The sequence below is a fragment of the Natrix helvetica genome, assembly GCF_964273705.1.
Source record: "Natrix helvetica genome assembly, chromosome: 7".
Taxonomy (NCBI): domain Eukaryota; kingdom Metazoa; phylum Chordata; class Lepidosauria; order Squamata; family Natricidae; genus Natrix; species Natrix helvetica.
This window is the reverse complement of record NC_138558.1, coordinates 59,058,636-59,079,796: the sequence shown is the minus strand read 5'-3', so window position 1 is coordinate 59,079,796 and position 21,161 is coordinate 59,058,636. Positions and strand designations below refer to the sequence as shown.

The 21,161-nt window shown below is 37.6% G+C and overlaps 1 protein-coding gene across 3 annotated transcripts in view; it reads left to right on the top strand.

Moving 5' to 3' along the window:
* MARCHF1 (membrane associated ring-CH-type finger 1) overlaps positions 1–21,161 on the top strand; it is a 162,260-nt gene that overhangs the window by 36,007 nt on the left and 105,092 nt on the right. The window lies entirely within an intron of this gene.

Genomic DNA, 21,161 nt, shown 5'->3' with positions numbered 1-21,161 from the left:
CTTCTAAGGTCAAAATTCTTTAGCTCCATCTAATCCTTCGCCCATGTTATTGTTACTGCTAATGTGTATAATTCCCAATTTGGTTTCATGTATAATGCTCTTCATATAGAGTTTTCCCCCATTTTTCTAGGTTTGTGATAATAAAATACACTCATTTTCATTATTAGTTTTATTCTTTATTCTAAGGATTAAACCATTTGCAATGGGATTCTCTTTTTGTGGTAGAGCATTTGTAGAGATTCTTGAAAGTTGACTTACTTAAACGTTGGTCTTTTCTGTTGCATAATGTTTAATTTATTTAAACTTATTAGATTTTAAATCTTAGAAAACTTCTACATGCATAAAGGCTAGATGAATAACAACAATAACAATTTCAATTCTATGTAAAAAAATACAAAACTGTTTTATAAGTTACACAAAGTTTATAAAAATTAAATGCAAAATCATTCATGTTAACTACTGAATACTTTACTTACTTTTAAATACTTAAAAATCTAAGGAAAAATATGCTTTGTGTTTAACTAATCTTAAGAGATAAGGTGTTTTTTAGCACCTAATTCTTAAATACATTGCTTAAAAGTAATTCTTGCTCTCAAAACTCTTTTCTATGCTTCTGAAATAATTTGCATAAATATCAATTTTGGAAGCCAAGAGTACTTTTTAAATTGGAAATCGTTTCTCATTAATTCAGTGTGCTTATAATGTAAACTTTACTCTATGAAAAATGAACAAATACTAAAAGTGTTGTTTCTTAACTGTGTTGTCATAGGGTGAACATAATATTTAAATGCTGTATATTTGCTATAATTTTAATCTTAATACTGTATTTTGGAACTCCTTTTTTCTGGAAGGGGGAGAAAATTCATTACTTTTTATATCACATTGGTGCTAAGAAAAGCCTTTCTTAATGAGATAGGCCATCTTTTTCCATAACACCAGCCTAATTATCCTGTTTTGATATATATATATATATATATATATGCATTCCGTATAATGATGTCACTGAAACTTGTAATTATCTGGCTTGGATCACAAATTTTCTTAGCTTGTAAGCTTGGAAACAATTGAATTCAACATTATTTTTCTCAAAGTTGCTAACACAGCTTGAAAAGCAAAATGAGATTTAGTACATACACAGATAGGAAAGTGGGTGCTTTTTATATTTATTTGTAGTACAATTTCTATACCCAAGTAGTCCCAAAGGAAAGTTTTCAAGGAATTAGTGGACAAGCTCAATAAGATTCAAGAAGTCTTTTCTAGATAATTTTCTAAGCCAAAGAATAAATAAATTACATGACGGATACTGCAGATTCTATTATATGCTACATTTGGGTTTATAGTGAGGGGAAATATTTTCTTAGAAATCTGTTGTCATAAGTGCAAATCCTAGCATTCAGTGACCTATTTTTAGAATAAGCTAAGGGAATTCAACTGTACCAAAGAACAAACAGCCTTCACATAGATAAAACTTGCTATTTTTCTCAATATTTTTTAAAAAAGAAAAATGAAAGTCCCAAGGCATGTTTTTGCGCAAGACCCAAGGGGAACTATCAAATCATTTAATTATGAAGCTAATTAGATTATATGGGCCAATGACATCCTCTCTCTCTTGAATCTTTTGCATATATGTTATAAAAAGAATTCCTAAGATCCACAGGAAAACAAAATAAATGACTTCTTTAAAATGACTTTCCAAATGTATGCTTTGTTGGTAGCATAAGTAAATATTCATTGGGGTATGCATTAAATGGAAAAAAAGGCTCATCCCAGAATGGTATACTTTATCTAGAACAATTGATCAGTGGAACAACTTGCCTACAGAAGTTGTGAATGCTGAAACACTGGTAGTTTTTAAGAAGAGCTTGCACAACCATTTGTCTGAAGTAGTGTAGGGTTTCCTGCCTGAGCAGAGGCTTAGACTAAAAGACCTCCAAGGTCCCTTCCAACTCTGTTATTCTATTCTATGTCGTATATTTGGTCCAGCCAATATAGAGCTGCATTTTTATTTATTTTTATTTTTGAGCTGCCAAAGGACAGAAAAATCATCCACAAAGAACCCAAACCAACAGCATTTTCACAGACAATCAGATTCTGTTAGCAGGCACTGCAGTTGCTGGTTCTACACTGTGCCTGTCAGATTGCCCTTCAGTTTGATCTACTACCCATGATCATGAAACCATGTTGGTTAAGATGCTGTGCTTATTAGTGGTATGGATGTCTAAACAAACAAAGAAACAAACAAATTGAGCACCCTGCTACTAACAGCAAACATTTGTTCCCGGAGTAACCCATACAGTTAGATTATTGTCTGCTTCATAAGGATGGTAGTACTAGAAATATGGTAGCAGTAACATCTGAAGACACCCAAAGTGTGAAGGAGCAAAACCAGCACTGTGCTATTGCAATGAAAGCCCATCTTATTTGTAGATGTGACATTGCACACATGCCCAATGAGATGGACTCTGCAGAATGGCTTTGTAAGCTATTTTGTAAGCTATATTTGTAAGCTTTTTTGCAATCTTGTATCCTTCACCATGAAGAAGGATTGGTTGTGGAAAGCCATCATCTGCATCACAGGTGACTTCAAGCCTTCACTGACAACCAGTCCTTGAAAGCTGCTTTATGCACATGAAACAAGATCTACATGGTTTGAAGTGATTGTATGTTATACTACCTCCAGGCTTGCAGTGTGTTCTGATTCATGAAAACAAGCAGTCTGCTGGAATCTTTGGCTTATCGCCACCACCGCCACCAGCAATGATGGCCTTACAGCTGTGTGACAAAAGTCCTGCACACTTTCAGTTTTAAGCTGTATTTACATGTTTAATCAACTTTTCATTCCTAGAAACCACGCAAAATTCATATTTTGATGAAAATTCTGTAGTCGGATTGAGATGCATAATTTTTATTAATATAGCCAAAGTCTTTTTAAGGTTTTGAATGAGTATATGTGCTAAAACAAACCCAACTTGAATTTTTGAGAATGTTAGGATCGAAAGTAGCCAATCAGCAGCGAGCTTTGTCTGACCAATCAAAATGCACAGAGGCTAAATCTATGAGCCAATAAATGTTGTCACACTCTCTGAAAGCATCGAGAAATTTAATTTAGCTCTGGCTGCGGGCAAGGATGAAGGCCTTTGCTTTCACCAATACTGAGCAATGGCATCGCATCATTGTGCTTCATGAAGAGGGTTACTCCTGTACAGAAATAGCCAAGAGAGTGAAATGCCATTGCACCACATTGAGCAGAGTGGTTGAAAAATACCAAATAACTGGTTTAGTTGATGACAGGCTCCACTCTGGAAGACCAAGAAAGTCAACAAAACATCAAGATCAGGCTCTGCAACGCATTTCAATGACTGACAGGAAGCTCACTTCATCTCAGATTATAAGAATTTGGGGTGAAACATGTGGTGTAAAAGTGTGCACAAGCACAGTGCATCGCAGACTGCTTTCCAGAGGGCTCAAAGGCTGCAGGGCTCGAAGATGTTCACAGCTCACAGATGCTCACCGCTCTCGTCAACGAGTGTGGGCCAAGAAATATGCCAAGTGGACCAACGAACAGTGGGCCGAGGTCATCTTCAGTGATGAGAGCAATTTCTACTTGACTAAGAATCAGTGCAATAAGTGTGTCAGAAGATTTCCAGCTGAAGAATTTAGGCCGTACTGCTTGAATCTATCTGTGAAGCATCCATTGCATGTGATGATCTGGGGTTGTATCGCTGGTTCTGGTATTCGTCGGATACAAATCATGAATCAAGGGAATCAAGAAATCCAAGCGGTATGTTGAAGCCCTGGAAAAAAATTCTTTTCAATTCTTTATTTGGAATTAGATCAAACTCCACACCAGTTAAATTCAGTAAATCAATCCTATTTTATACTCTCCAACCTTGTCTTACAGCCAGATATTAAACTGGTTAATATCTGTCTTCCTATTCATATTTTAAAATTACTTAATCATTTGTCAGATCTGGTCAAATCTCTGGTCAAACGTAGACATATGACTGCTACTTACAATAGAAGACAGACATGTATTGACAGAGTTAGAGAAATTTCCTAAGAATAGCTATAATCGCTACTGGATTTTTTCTCTGAGATCCCATTATAATTTCAAAAGCCAATTGCCATATTTCAGAAAGCTTTAATACATTTTGTTCTTTCAGTCCTTTGGAGCTTGGCTAATTAAAATTTTAAGTTAAAATAATTCAGCTACTCGATGTTTTCCATATATTGTATAAGCTAATTTTAATGATTGACATACTTTTATAACCATTTCTGAATGATAGTTCTTTTCCTGTATAGCAGCACAAGAAAATAAAAATCTTTATTTCAGTCATGGACCAACATAAAATACAAGAAAAAGTTATACCCATTTTAATACGGGTGATCTCCAGGTTAAGAGGATTTTCTTTAGCGAACGTTCGAAGTTATGTGATAAGTGTCCCCTAGCATTTACGAAGAACTCCTGCAATTAGGAATATTGCATCATCACGGCAGTGGTTCGCCCTTACGAATGACCGCAGAGGTTCTGCAACATTTGGCGTACATATTCCCCTGCTCCCGGCTGGGTCTTCACAGGCACTTTGTCTGTGGAGACTCACTCACTTTGCAATGATCTCTCTGTCATGGTTTCTTTGCCTGCTTCATTGCTTCAGACTCTTGGTGCATTCACAGAGAACAGAGGCCTAAGGTTCCACGAGATCATGCGAGATCAGTAGTGTGAGATCTCATGCTACTGATCTCATACGGTCTCTATTCTCTGTGAATTAATGCCTGGACATTTGCAAACAGAGGGAAGCTTTAGTCCTTCAGTCCTTCCCTCTGTTGGCCGTTTCCTAGCCGAAGCCTGCAGGGAGATTGCGTTCCAGTAGGCTTTGGCAGCCCTTTGCAAAAAGCCTTTATTGGCACCAGTAGCGCTTGCGAGGGGCGGACACCTCCGTCTGAAGCTCTGTTCCTATCAGCAAAGGCTTTTTGGAAAGCGCTGCCGAAGCCTACAGGCTTACAATCCTCAAGTGCTTTGCATTTTTGCTTCATTTTTGTTTCACCTTTTCCTTTCTGAACATCACATTGGATAAACATGTAGGCACTTCTAAAGACTTCCCAAAAACTCTGGGCCCCTTTTCTAACCTCCTTTTTTGTTGCCAGAAGCCTTGACAAACAAATCTCTGGCGAGCTATTGAAACATTAACATAGCTCTATAAAATTCTTAATATCATTACTAATACTATGGACTAAAGACGGGCACTATGGAAGTCACAAAAAGAATGTAAAAACAGAAAAAGATAAAAATTAAAAAGGACTTCTCAGTAACCTATGCAGTGATCTGTTTGCTAATTTTAGTTGCTGGCAGGCAAAATCTAATGATTATAAATAGTTCCTGAGTAGTCTGAGAGGATAACATCAACAAAAAAACTTTTGACCTATAATATGTGTCAATAAAGGAAGGACGAAAGTTTATTTAATGACACTGGTAAACAGGAAAAGAGTAAAAGCTTATGCATGATGGTCAATACCATTGATGTTACATTAACAGGTTTTTGTACAAATGAGGACTTTGGTAAATTTCTCCTTAAGACTTTCAGAGGTAAAAGATCAAGTCTGCCTCTGAAAAAGTCTGTTTGCTGTGCAGCCAAGATTGAAGTAATCAAGTATCTTCCCAGTTCCCAGGTGAACAAGTTGTGAAAACTCTTTACATAGTTTGAAATATGACTGACCTCATTCTGCAATTCTGCTTCAAAGACCCCATCTTTAATTATACTTTTGGCTGAGTGCTTTCCAAAAGGATCAATTGTTCAAGCAGTAACTTTCGCCAAAATTGCACGTTGCCATGAAGATATAAATTGATGCCCCAAATCTATCAGTATAGATGGAAAACAGTAGCATTTGAAATAATAGATAAATGTTAATAGCCGTGCCCCTCAGCTTCATTTTTGTTTCACCTTTTCCTTTCTAAACATCACATTGGATAAACATGTAGGCACTTCTAAAGACTTCCCAAAAACTTTTTTTTATGGCTTCAAGTGGTTTGTAGTGAAGGATTTATTCAACTGAGTGTCCTATAACATTTTGGCCATTTAACACTTTTCTGTAAAAGGTTTTGGGTTGCTTGTATGCATTCCCTACATTTGTCTGAAAATAATTCATAGAACTTGCTGTACTCATTTTGTAATGTAACATGTTCAATGTGCGTCTTCTAGACCCCTGTAAATTGACACCCTCAATACCTAAAATCGTTACTCTATTTTCCTTACCTTCAAGGGTCCATTTGAATATTTTGCATTGGTTTGTAAATAAACCACGAGTGTAGTTTTCCACTCCTTAATTACCAGTAGGTTTTCTTTGTAGAAATGACTAAAAGCAGTGAGTGCTCACTTTACCTGGCTGGATTAATGCAGACTGATTTAAGAAGGCGAGAAAAAAACTAAGGAAGTAGATAGACCTCTATAGTTTTCCTGACATCATTAAATCTTTGTCTTGCTTTCTCTTCAAAATGAAGGCACGCCTAACTGAAATTGAATACATGTTGTATCAAATCATGAGTCTTTCAAATCATGACTCATATCTTTTGCTGATCCTTTCATTTGTGTTAAGGAAAGTAAGAGACAGTTTGTATAAAGTAAAAGATAAAGGATCCCTGTGGATTTTACTCTGCTAGTTGTTGCTAACTATAGGGACTGTTGCTCCTCTCCATTTCAAGGCAATTGAGCCCAGTATTGTCCGAAGATATTTCCACAGTCATGTGGCCAGCATGACATCATGGAGTGCTGTTACCTTCCCACTGAAATGGTACCTATTTATCTACTTGCATTTGCATGCCTTCAAACTGCTAGGGGGAAGGATGGGAGTTCACTCCATGTGGAGGTCTTGAACCTTGGCTGCTGGATAGAGAGAGAGGGGGGGACAGGGGAAATGTGTGTGTGTGTGTGTGTGTGTGTGTGTGTGTGTACACTCCCAGTCTCTCAGTTTCTAGCTCAGTGCTTTAACCAGTACATCAAACTACTAGCTCTCTTTTAAGGCAAATATTTAAGATTTTTAAATCTTAAATCGTTATTTTTGTTAACCTCTCACCAATTGACAGTTAGATACTGGAATGCAAGATAATCTAATTAAATAGTTGGGCCCACTCTGAATTCCATCCCTGCCCATCTCGAATTCTTTAATTAGTCCAGATACAACAGCGTAAAGTGGTATCTTGTGTCTAAAAAATAGAACAGATGTTAACTTTGCTATATATGACAATCATATTTCATACTAGAGATGGTTTACCTAAATATATTTAAGGGCAGAACATAACTTTTAAAGATTAGATAGGTTAATTCTTAATCACAAAGTCACTCGCAATTTTGTGTGGTAACAGCATGTAAAGATTGGCTGTTGTACTAACACTATATTGTTAAGTACAAATCATCTTAATATTTTAATCAGTTGGTACACATTTCACAAATGCAACACTATTTAAAATCCTTAAATTCCTGTATATTGTATAATGTATGGTATCTATTTTTTTTCCCGAGAGTGGAATTTGGAATACCAAGATTTTCTATTAACATGTACACGCTGGCCAGCTGAGTTCAGCCTTTTTTAAAGCCATTTTTTTGCCCTCCCCAGGCTCCAGAGGCTTTATAGGAGCCCGGGGAGGGTAAAAACAGTCTCCCCCCCCGGAGGCCCTCCAGAGGTTTCAGGAGCTTTCCTGAAGCCTCCAGAAATAAAAAAACCGTCCCTACGGGCAAACTGGATGTTTGGGAACGGACGTCCGGTTTGCTCGTAGGGCTGGTTTAAGCCCTCCGGGGCCTTCAGGGACCTTCAGGAGGCTTCCCTGAGGCTGCAGAGAATGAAAAATGACCCAATGGACAAACCGTAAGTACGAACAAATCGGAAGTCTGTTCCCGAACTTCCGCGTTGCCCGTAGGGCCAGTGTTTTGCACTCCGAAGGCTTCAGAGAACCTCCTGAAGCCTCCAGGGGGGCGGGCGAGGCTGTTTTTGCCCTCCCCAGGCTCCTATAAAGCCTCTGGAGCCTTGGGAGGGTGAAAAAAGCATGCAGAAATGGGGGGGAGTGCCTGTCGTGTGCATGTGCACTGTGGGGGTCGCACATTGCATTATGGCACGCCCGCGCACGACCCCTCTGCGCTCCCCCCGCTTATGGCACACAAGCTGAACTAGTTTATATTTTTGACGGGTGCAGTGTCCTTGGGTCATGAAATTACATTTTGTGACCTGACAAGCAAGGTCAATAGGGAAGCAAGATACATTTAACAACCGTGTTGCTAACTTAACAACTGTAGTGATTCACTTAACAGCTGTGGCAAAAAAGGCCATAAAATGTGACAAAACTCAATGAACTCTATCACTTAGCAATGGAAAGTTTGGGCTCAGTTGTGGTCGTAAGCATAGGACTACTTATGTTGTGGGAAGGAATTGCTATTTATGAAGTTATCCATGCTCTCTTTACATAAAAAGTGTATATGTGTACATCAGAGGCGGTATTCTGCAGGTTTGCCCCACTTATGGTGGAACCAATAGTGGCAGTGGCGGGAGGCTCCACCCACCCACCCACCCTGACGTCATCATGGACACTCTGCACATGCCCACACTCCTGGTTCCAAACCAGTAGTGAAAATAAGAGGATTTCATGCCTGGTGTACATCTATGCTAGAGCATAAATTTCATAAGCAAAAAACTGCTAATTCTTTCTGTGTTCCCTATGTTGTTATGATATGAATTCAAGCAATCTATTGCCTGACAAAAGTCTACATTGATAGATTTTCAATGTACAATAACGTAGCTTAATAATTACACAATACATATATTTTAACCCTAAATGTACTAGTATCCAAAACATTTTTGGATACTAGTACATTTAGGGTTAAAATATATGTATTGTGTAATTATTGAACTACGTTATTGTACATTGAAAATCTATCAATGTAGACTTTTGTCAGGCAATAGATTGCTTGAATTCATAAACATTTTTGTTCCTTTATTCCAGATGGAGTCTTTCAAATCTCACCCACTTACCATGTATCATTATATTTGTCTAGATACAAGCATGTTTAATTCTGGATTTGGATCAATATGACATTAGTTTTGGATAAACTAATGGACAAAAATACACTTTTCAATATTAAATTTAAACATCTTGGTTTCTTTCATGAATGATGGTAATAATGTAAAGAACTTTTTTTTTTCTAGGGCAATATAATTAGCTTTATGCTCTGTTTATTTCCCTTGTTTCGATGGAGAATACTTTCCAATGTTAATGTACAATGTTATAATATGTATAACATTATAATAAATATTTAAAATGCTGACATTTACAATAAATGCTAACACGTCCCTGTCAGTATTTGAATATCCTAAACAAAAGAACAATGAATATGATTATACATGAAAATGCCAGCCATCTCCAGAAATGTTGAATACTAGCGTATACTGGAATTCATTATACTTTTTTGTGGTTTGCTGTTTAACATCTTGTGTTCCACATTTCAATATCAAAAACCTCAAATCAGACTTCTAGCAGTTTAGAAAGGTAACAAATGTATGTTAATTCACAAATTAATTGCACAGATTAAAATAATACCAACAAATATATAAACTTCATCAACAGAGAAATAAGCCAGTGTCCTGCAATAACTGGAATGCAAAGACTAAGGAAGAGATAAAGACAGTCAGAACTTAAATAGTACTATTAAGTAGCATTGTTAAGTAACAATAGTAGCAATATAAGGAAGTTCCATTACGTTTCCCAATGTGTTACGTTTCTGAACGCATAGATGCATAGAGCAATGCTACCAATAAGGAATACTCATTTATTAACATAAATTAATCTTGGGAATGATAGGCAGGCAGGGAGGCAGATAGACAGAAAATGAAGAGATTGGAAAAGTCTTCATTGAGTATATCCAATTCCTTCTGATTCCTATTGATCGTAATTCCAGAAGCAGATGTTGCTGTTGGTGGGAGATTTTGAGTAATTTGTAGAATGTGCTCAAAGCACTAAAACCTACAGTTCAGAGAAGCATTTCCTTCCTCATCCTCCCAGCAGCATTTTTACATGTGGATAAGTCAAATGCCTTGCTCTGTTATACTCATTTCTCATAAATCCTTACTTGACTGGTGATATAAATATCTGAGTAATAAGACTGAATAGTGTCAAGTAGAGAAACATACTTGGGAGGTAGTGAATTGAGGTCAGGCATGTCAGGGGAAAAAACGCCTGAGATCTGAGATCAATGGATCGGGCTGATTCCCTTCCGCATATCTTTTGAGATATTAAGAAAATAAAATAAAATAAAAGTCTTTGACAAGTATTCTAATTAATAAACAAACTTTAATAAAAGTAAATAAAAGTAAAATAAACTAATTGTTACATTTTGATAATGAAAGCTCCGTCTGCCAGCTCTGCTTGGCAGCCGGACAAAGAAGAAAGGAATTTTGGAATGTGTAACGCATGCGCAATAAATCACTTTCAGATAACATTTTGTTTTATGACCGGCGCAATAAAGCTTTCTTAGTTTAACTCTTGAATGTCAGTTCATGCCTAGCAAACTTTTTAACATCGTGACACCCCTTCTTTTGCTAGTCTGGGCTGACGTCATCAAATCATCAATTAAGGCACATCTTCTTTCGCAGATACTCGTGTTGATTTGCGGCAAGTGGTTTGTTAAGCATGTCTGCGATCTGATCATGTGTAGAAACATATTGCAATTTAACAAAACCTTGCTTAACTAATTGCTTTGTGTTTTGATAACGAATGTCAATGTGTCTGGACCTAGAACCTGTAAAATGTGACTCAGAAATATAAACCACAGATACATTATCTTCCATCACGGTGATTGGTCGAATCGGACGTGTCCAGATATCTGTGATCAAAGCATCAAACCACGTTAGAGAATTACAAGCATCTGAAACACAAGCATATTCAGCTTCAGTAGATGAACATGAAACAAAACTCTGTTTTCTCACTTGCCAGTAAACAGGACAACCATTTAGGAACATCATGTAACCAGAAGTGCTTTTGCGTGACTTCTTGTCGCTCGCCCAGTCGGAATCAGAAAAACAAATCAACTTTGGTTGATCAGTGTGTGTTGGTTCTAGCAATAACTTCATGTGCTTAGTGTGTTTCAGGTATTTCAACAACTTCTTAATGCATGACCAATGAAATTGTGTTGCCTTACCTACGTGTCGTGATAAAAGATTAACACTAAGTGCGATGTCAGGTCTGGTCCAACTACTAATGTATAATAGTGAACCAATGACTGAACGATAAAGTGTTTGATCCTCGAACTCAGGACTTGGTTCATGTGTTAAGTTGTGAAAATCTGTTTGCATGGGTGTCTTTGTTGTGCTAGCATCTTTCATGTTGCAATGATGTAGAATGTGGTCAATTTTCTCTTCTTGTGAAAGACTAAACCCCTTCTGTGTCTTTTCAATTTGAACACCTAAATAAGTGCTAATGTGTCCTAAAGATTTTAGTGTGAAGTACCTCTGCAAACTTTTGGCAAAAATCTCACTCATTTTCTTATTTGGACCAATATAAACAATATCATCAACATAAACAAGAATTATCTCATATGCATTGTTAGATCTTTTTGTGAACACGCATTCATCAGTTTCGGACTTAATAAAGCCCATTGAATTTAGTTTGTCAGTAAGACATAAATACCACATTAAACCTGACTGTTTCAGACCATAAAGACTTTTGTTCAGGAACCAGGTATCCCCTTCTTGCTTTCGGAATCCTGGAGGGCTTCTCACGTAGATCTCTTCATCTAGGTCTGCATGTAGATAAGCTGTGTCCACATCAAATTGAAAAACTTCTAAACCAAGAATAGTTGCAGTGGTTAAAGCAATTTTTACACTTTCAGTTCTGACTGTTGGTGAGTAAGTGTTTGTGTAGTCCTCAGGATAACGTTGAGCGAAACCCTGAGCTACCAGTCTGGCTTTGTATAAAGACTCACCATTTGGTTTCTTCTTGATTCTGTAGACCCATCGGGTGCCAATGACTTTCTTGTTTGCTGGAGGTTTTGCAGGTGTGAATACATTAAGTTTCTTTAAACTGTCCATTTCATCCTGCATTGCATCATACCACTTGTCTTGTTCTGAATCAGGAAGCTGTTTGATTTGTGTGAATGTCTCTGGAGGAAGAGTAACGTTGCAAATCAAAGGTAATGGTGTTTTTGTCAGTTGCCATGAATAACGTTGTGGAGGGATTCCTTTTGTGGCCCTCTTGGAGCGTCTAGGAACATCAGTCCAGTCTTCTTCTTCATCATCATCATCATCCTCGTCCTCACGTTCGTCGCTAGCATCAGCATCTGCGGCTTGCGAAGACGGAACATCAGGTTGTGAAGAACTGGTAGAAGGAATATCTGCCTGCGAATTGTCATCAGGCTGCGTGGCATCTGGAACACCATCTCCAGGAAAATAAACTTCAGGATCATTGGAATGAATCCTGGACCAGTCAATATCTTCCTCAAAATTAGCAGATTGTGAAATGACAATCGCATGTTTAGTATCGATAAATTTGTACCATTTTGAATTATCATCAATACCCATAAATCTCAGTCTCTTTGCTACTGTACCTCCCTTTCTTCTTTGACTTAAGGGAGTGTTCACCATAGCATATGAACCAAAAATGTGGAGGTTCTTGAGATTAGGCTTGTAGCCATACAGCATGTAGAAAGGAGTTTGATTGATTACACTGCTCCAAGTACGGTTGACAATGTAATTTGCATACTTGATTGCTTCACCCCAGTATGTGTTACTGAGATTGGCATCTTCTAGAAGACAACGCATCATGGTTTGTAGAACCCCTTGTCTTCTTTCTACGACTCCGTTATGAGCCGGTGTATATGGAGCAGATGTCTGATGAAGAATTCCATTCTTACGCATCCAGTCCTGGAAACGCTGAGACATGAATTCTGCACCACGGTCACTCTGGATTCTGGCGATGCGAACTTGGTATTGTGTAGAAACAAACGCTGCAAAGTCTTTAAAGATCTGAAAGGTCTCAGATTTCTCTCTCATAGGATATACAAATCCATATCTAGAATGATTATCTACAATTGTTAAAAAATACTTTCTGCCACCAAGTGTTGGTGGGAAAGAACCCACTATGTCAGTGTGTACCAAATCAAAAATGCGTGTTGACAGGCGTGTAGCGTGTTTGGGAATTGCAGCCGCCTTGGATTTAGCCTTTTTGCAAACCGCACAATCCAAAAACACCTTACACCCCTTTAGATCCAAACCTTTTGCGAACTCCGGCATCTTTCTAAGAACACGGAAACTGGCATGCCCCAATCTTCTGTGCCACTTGTGAATACACCTGGAATGCAAAGGTTTACCAGTTAGTGAATTCTCAACATTAACAGTTTCATGAGGACCCTCAGGCTTGCTCTGAGCAATTTGTTTTTGTTTTCTCTGTTTGTTGGCTTTAGGAGCCTTTGGCACAGTAACGTTTTCTCTCTCTGGGACAACTCTCTCTGGGTGTACGTTGTGCCTTTTTGGAGTTTGCATACTTGCCTGTGCTTGCCCTTTAGGCTTTGGCTTTAAGTAATAAACACCACCAATCAGCATGGTTTCAGCAACAATATCACCATCTTTAACTTAGTAACTTGCTTTTTCGAGGTGGTGAACCTGGAACTTTAAATCTCTAGACAAGTGACTTTGACTAAGCAAATTACTGGTTGCTGAAGGTATATAATAAACATCAGGGATGTGTGTATCAAGTTCTTCAATGTAAACAGTTCCTTTTCCCATAACCTTGCAAGTGTGGTTGGTGAAGGAATACAGTTCTCGATACTCGGGCTCTGGTTCGCCCATCTCTGTGAAAAGTTCCCTTCGTGCACAGCTGCTCCACTATCTAAAGTCCACAAAAGACGTCTGTCGAACTTTGGATCAGGTTGTGGAACGTTGGTTATGGCCAGTGTCACAAGTGGAGCTTGTGGATCACGCCTTGGACCACGACGACCTTGTCTTCCGCCTCTACCTCTGCCTCTGGAATCTGTTCCTCTGGGCTGGTACGTGGCGGGAGCTGGAACTCGTTGGGGACAATCCCGGGTGTCATGTCCCACACGGTTGCAGGTGTAGCATTTTGGCATCCTTGGAGCGTAGCCTCTTCCTTGGAAGGGACGTCTGGCTGGAGCCTTTGATGCTGGAGGTCGTTGCAGATGTGGTGTAGCTAACCTGATAGCTTCATCTTCCACTAAAAGTCTGCAAACGTGGTTAACTGTGCGTTGAGCAATAGGCACGTAGTTAATCTTTGCAACAGCATTTTTCCATTCATAATTCAATGAGTTAATGATGATGCTAATCATTTGGATATCATCGATTACATGGCCATTTTGTCTCAATTCACTTCTCATTCTTTTCAGTTTGGTCAAATGTCCACCAATTCGTTCACCAGGTTTCAACTTCGAACCATGGAACTCAGACATGAGCAAACATGAAGATTCAATTGAAACAGGCCTGTAGCAATCTTCCAAAATAGCCCAAATTTCTTGGGCAGTTGCATCAGGTGGAAAGATACCTTGGATCTCAATTTCCATTGACATGAGCAAAGTCGTGATTGCTCTGTTTTCGAGGTCTCTCATTGCAGGTGTCCAGGGTTGAGGAGGAGGATTAAAAATCATGGAATGTGTGCCTTCTCTTCGAAGCAAGAGCGCAATTTCACTGACCCAGGCTTTATAATTCTCTCCTGACTCCTTTAATTTGGACTCACCAGTCAAGGGGGTGACTGTGAATACCTGCTGAGGAATGTGCATCGGAACAATTTGTTGATCTGGTTGCAAAGCTGGTTGTTGAACCAGGGGATGCTGGGGTTGCATCATTGGCCTTTGCGTGGCAACATCAAATTGGCTTCCTCGAATTCGCCTTTGGCTTTGCCTTTTTCCATCTAGGGAGGATTCCACACCGCCAGGTGGTGTTGAAGACTTAACCTTTGGAGGCAAAGTTTTGGCTTCTAAAGAACTCATAGGTAAATCTCTAAAGCTTTGATGAAACTGCATCATCTTTTGCTCTAATAATTTTTCTCCGCCAGCAGATGGCAGTGCAGCTTCACTTCTTGGCTGCAGCCCTCTATACATGGCCGGAAGTTCAATGGGCTCAAAGGGACCACGTGACCTCGGTGACGTGTACATGTCTCTTTGTTCTAATTGACCAATGAACTCTGTGGGGTGTGTCTTAGGCTGTTGTTTTGAAGAAAAGATGGCGTCCTCAGACATTTTGGGAGTGGGGGAGCTCCTCCTACTTCTCTTCATCTCCTCAAAGCACTCTCTCGCGTCCCTAGCATATTTTTCAAACAGCTTTAATCGATATAGATAGCTTTGCATTTCTTCCTCATCATCTGGGAAGATTTCATAAACTTTGCTTTCTGCGTGGGAGGATTTTTTCTCTGCCGGCAGTTGCCGTTTAGACTTTTGCCGTTCATTAATTGTATCTTGATAATGAGGGAGATTTACTGACCTCAGTCCGTAGATCTTGCCTTCTGTAGCTCCTTCCCCCACATCTGGCTCGGCACTTTGTTGCTCCTGGAATACGTTTGAAGGTTCTTGTTTCTCTGTGTCTGAGGAAATAGATTCTTTCAAGCGCTTTCCATGTCCGCGTTTTTTTCTTTTCTTTCTCTTCTTCGACATGGCTAATTAGCCTTAGTCGGTTATCTTTAGATAGCATGAAGGGAAAATGCAGCCATAAATTGTAGCCATCTCAGCTGGTATCATCAAACCATCCTCTGCTACCAAGTTGTCAGGGGAAAAAACGCCTGAGATCTGAGATCAATGGATCGGGCTGATTCCCTTCCGCATATCTTTTGAGATATTAAGAAAATAAAATAAAATAAAAGTCTTTGACAAGTATTCTAATTAATAAACAAACTTTAATAAAAGTAAATAAAAGTAAAATAAACTAATTGTTACATTTTGATAATGAAAGCTCCGTCTGCCAGCTCTGCTTGGCAGCCGGACAAAGAAGAAAGGAATTTTGGAATGTGTAACGCATGCGCAATAAATCACTTTCAGATAACATTTTGTTTTATGACCTGCGCAATAAAGCTGTCTTAGTTTAACTCTTGAATGTCAGTTCATGCCTAGCAAACTTTTTAACATCGTGACAAGGCAGACATGGGCTGTTCAGGCGAATGAAGTCAGTGCTGTTGGCTCTGCAGAGCAACCATTTGCTACATGAAAAGAATGAAGCTTATGTGCATCCAAGGGCTATTTCACTGAGTTCCAACCCAGAACTTGGAGAAGGGGGCTTATATAAGTAAATGTGGCTTTGGAAAGTGAGCTAGATGGGAGAAAGTCTCAAAAGTCATTCTGGTGTCCTTTGCATTTTGCTAGCCCTGACTCCCATGTGGCAGAGCAAGAAGAGAATTCATATTTCCAAATCTTTTAAGATATATAAAATATATGCTAAAGGTGATAAGTAAAGAAAAAATGTGCGCTGTAATGATACACAACATGTTTTAATGTCTATCTTTATAGAAAGATCCTTGGAAAAATGCTATGTTGTATGTTTCAATATATTAGTATACTTCTATCATGGGTGTGAGTACTGAGTAACATATGGGAATGGAAAATAATAACTATTGAGAAATACTATTAAAAGAATAGGTAATTTAGAGAACATATGATCTTTTGCATATCGGAAAAATAGAGAAATAACCTCTTGGGCGATACTGTGCTACTCTAAAATTGGTCTCTCTTTGATAGTTCAGGATTGGCTTACAGATCTAATATGGTGGTCAAATGCAAATTGCAACTGGATTGTTCTTTTTTGAAAGATATGCTAGAGCAGGGGTGTCAAACTCGATTTCATTGAGGGCTGCATCAGGGTTGTGTTTGACCTTGGGGGGCAAGGGTGGGCATGGTCAGTTTGACATCACTTGTGTCAGGGTGTGGTGGCGCAAGCACTTGGCTAGTGAAAACGGCCTCTCGAGCTTTGTTTTCGGCCGTGACGGCATCTTGCAACCCTCTGCCAGCAAAAACGGGACTTGGGAGGCTGTGTGCTCTGTTTTCACTGGCAGAGACATTGTGGGCCAGTCCTTTGATGTTTCCAGGGCAGGCCCATGGACCAGATCTAAGCACCCCATGGGCTGGATCCAGCCCCCGGGCCTTGAGTTTGACACCCCTGTGTTAAGAGGGAATGTAATTTTACATAACCTTATATACCCATATATCTAGTTAGGTGGCCTAATGTTCAAGTTACTTTCAACTCCTAGGATAGATAGATAGATGATAGATAGATAGATAGATAGATAGATAGATAGATAGATAGATAGATAGATAGATAGATGATAGATAGATGATGATGATGATGATGATGATGATGATGATAGATAGATAGATGATAGATAGATAGATAGATGATAGATAGATAGATAGATAGATAGATGATAGATAGATAGATAGATAGATAGAGATAGATAGATACATGATAGACAGATAGATAGATGATAGATAGATAGATAGATAATAGATAGATAGATAGATAGATAGAGAGAGAGATAGATAGATAGATAGATAGATAGAGATAGATAGATAGATAGATAGATAGATAGATAGATAGATAGATACATGATAGACAGATAGATAGATGATAGATAGATAGATAGATGATAGATAGATAGATAGATGATAGATAGATAGATAGATAGATAGATAGATAGATAGATAGATAGATAGATACATGATAGACAGACAACCCTGAGTAACAAAGAAGCTTAAGTATAATAGCTGAATTTCCATTTTTTTTTATTTTAAATTAAACTTTAATTACAGGGGGAAATAATAAAATTAGAATATAATTTAAGACATCTGATCTCCTTTGAAAACACATATTGATGAAAACATTGGCTATAGATTCTCTCATATCCCAGAATAGCATATTCATTTTCATGCCTACTGCTAATAGAAGTGTTCATTCTTTTTCCTTTCATTTGCTATGAATACATTGAGAAATGTTAAGAGCTGAGGAAAAGCAGAAATGACATTAGCCTGAAAAGACTTCCAATTTTTATGACTACAATTTTAATACTGTTTAAATAAGTGTTAGAATATGAACATTATTTTGATAGTGTTGTATTTTAAACATATGTGCACACACGTCTTCTAAAATGGAGAAGAGAAACCTGAAAAACCTTTAAAATTAGGAACATAATCTTAGTAAAATTTTTAGTAATCTTACAGTGGCAAATGCAACTGTTCCCTAGTTTCTTACAGTATATTCTATACTAATTTGTCCCACTATTGAGTTATCCGAAATTCAGTTTCTTTAGAAAAAAGGTAATAGACTATTTCGGTGATACCAACTTATTTACACATTTATACAGGTTAACTATAAAACAAGTTATCACATTTCTGTTTTTTATCTGATTTCTAGAAAAGCCAATGCTGCTATAGGATTTTCTGTCACCTTTTCAAATGCAGCTTTAGCACAGTCCTCTTTCCAGTTATTTTCACAAGACAACAAAGGCCATTTCTCTCCATTCTTATTCATTACAGTGTCCATATGAGTAAAATGCCATTAGGTATCAACTTCTCTTTGTCAAACCATGTCAATGGTTTGTCAATGAATATATTACTCATTTAAGTTCTCTAACTTTTATTTGGTAATGAGCCAGTGAAATTGTTCCAGTCCACTATTCCTAGCTGAAAGTAAACTTACTGAACTTTATAGGTATTATTTAATAGTAAATATATGTAAGACTCCCTTTTTACAACCAGGTAATTCCTTAATTTGGAGTAGAATTGGGGCAGCTGGATAGAGCTAAGTATTTACTGGCTGGGTGCCCTTCCTGACATTTGCAGCAGATATATTTTCTTCGTGTCCTAGGAGAAAAACATCTACCTAGGATTGAACTCTCAACCTTTTGAGTAGGAGGTGAGCGACTTCACTACTAGGCCACCATCAGTTTTATCTCCATTATAACCTGACTTTTTCTTCAGCATAAGAAATATTTAATATCTGTAAATGGATTAAAATTTGGAATCTTCAAGCAACAAAAAATATCTACAAATTATAAAACCTACAGTTAAATTAATTTCTAAATCAGTCATATGTTAATTAGTCTTTGAGTTCAGAAGCTGTTCAATAATGCTATACTGCATGGCATTCACTTAACCGCTACATAGAACAAGGATCAAAAGCAATAATCTTCTGTTAAAATAAATATAGTGGGAATTAGTGACAGACAGGATCAAAAAATGAAGTGTGTTTTCAGGGAGTTATTATATTTTGACATGCACTATAATTTTATAAGCATCTAGGAAATGAATTAGAGATGTGACTGTAGTTCAGGGGCTTTTCCAAAAACAGTATTTGTTCATAATTTAAAAAAATAGCTGTCCTAGTCTTCACAGACCACAAAGGAGGACCAGATGCCATCTATGAAAGGAAGGAATCTTCTTACTCCCCAAAGAAGAAATATAGTAGCATTTAGTGATTTCCTATTGGAAGGCAGCAAGTTGACCTGCCAATTGAAGCAAAAGGATTTCATTTTCTTTTAGTGCAATTTTGTATTATATAAACTATTTTACCCAGCTGTGTATGTATTGTATTGTTGTCTATTTTATGAATTTTATGCCCTTATTGTTATAGAAGTTTTAAGAACCACAGGCTACAACAGAATCATATTGGCATATGATTCCATTTTATAAAAAAAATCTTGGGTAGATTTTACATTTGTATTTGTAAAACAATTAGAACTGTATCTGGCAAATATCATTTATCATGTTACCCAACTGAGCAGCTGGAAAAGATTATAGAGCTTGATGAAACAGCTGCTTTTTCTTCATGACACTTGGAGTCCCATTTTGACAGCTTACCATAAACTCAGCCCCACCAGGTAGAACAGAGCAGAAAACCAACTCCATGGGAAACTATAATTATCTTTATTGAGATCAGCTACAATAACAGAAACTTCTGATTATACTGTACCACCACCTCCTTATAGTTCATTAGGAATTAGGAAGTCACGTGACTTGACTTCTGAATATTACCTTATAGTTCTGGACTTTAAAATTACTACAAACTCTTTTGCCGAGGTAATGGAGCATACATATAATTATCAAAGTCATCTTCTTTATGTTCTGTAAGATCTTAGCAGTAAATCTCACATCCCTGAGTTATATGGCTGAGTTATGTGGCTTAAATCAGGGGTCCCCAAACTTGGCTACTTTAAGACTTGTGGACTTCGATTCCCAGAATTCTCCAGCCAGGAGAGCTGGCTGGAGAATTCTGGGAGTTGAAGTCCACAAGTCTTAAAAGTTGCCAAGTTTGAAGACCTCTGGCTTAACTAATTTGCTAGGCTTGAATTCAGCAAAACCTTTATCAGGCACATGAAAAACTAGGCTACATAATTTTTTTGGTTGCAAATGAAGATAAAGTCATATCAGAATGTTGGTTGCCCTGTTATCATGAGATTGTAGTTCCTTATTATCTACAGCAAGTGCTATTGAGTCATTGCCTTGAAACTGATCAGCTGTTAATATAATTGGCTGTCAACATATCTCTCACAAGTCATGATGTTTTGTTTCCAAGCATACACATTCAAAATGTATATCTGAAGCTATATAATTTATAATGCAAATATACCAAAAATATGTTATAATGTAAAGACACATACAGAAATGTTATGCACATTTGAAACAAATACACAGTAATCTTAGATTCAGGTTCAGTTACCTGTAAGTAATTTTTTTCTTTCTGGAAAAAAATGTAAAATTATACTTTCAAATAAGATAATATGACTATAACAGAATTTACTTCTAGCAAATGTAGATTAGATTTTACTAAGTGGTTTTCCTTACTTAGACTGGTGGCCCAATTTAATCTGACATTTTCAATCAGCGGAAAGTTTATATTTAAATATAAGTGTATTATTGCAATGTTGCATGCACAGTTTTTTGCCTGAGTATTTTGTCCCCTGGGTGTATTTCAACTACCTTTAAACATTTTTAACTTCTATAAATAAGTAGCTTCCATTTTTTGAACTCTGGAAATATGAAGGAAGCTTCTGTATCATTTATTGGGGGGGGGGCTCATTTCTGAACTGAGCTGCTTATAACTGACATGAATTCTGCTCTTCCTTGAAAACAGCTAATTTATTTGTGCACAGTTCAAATATATGTAATTGCATGCCCAAACACATATTTGCAAGAAACTAA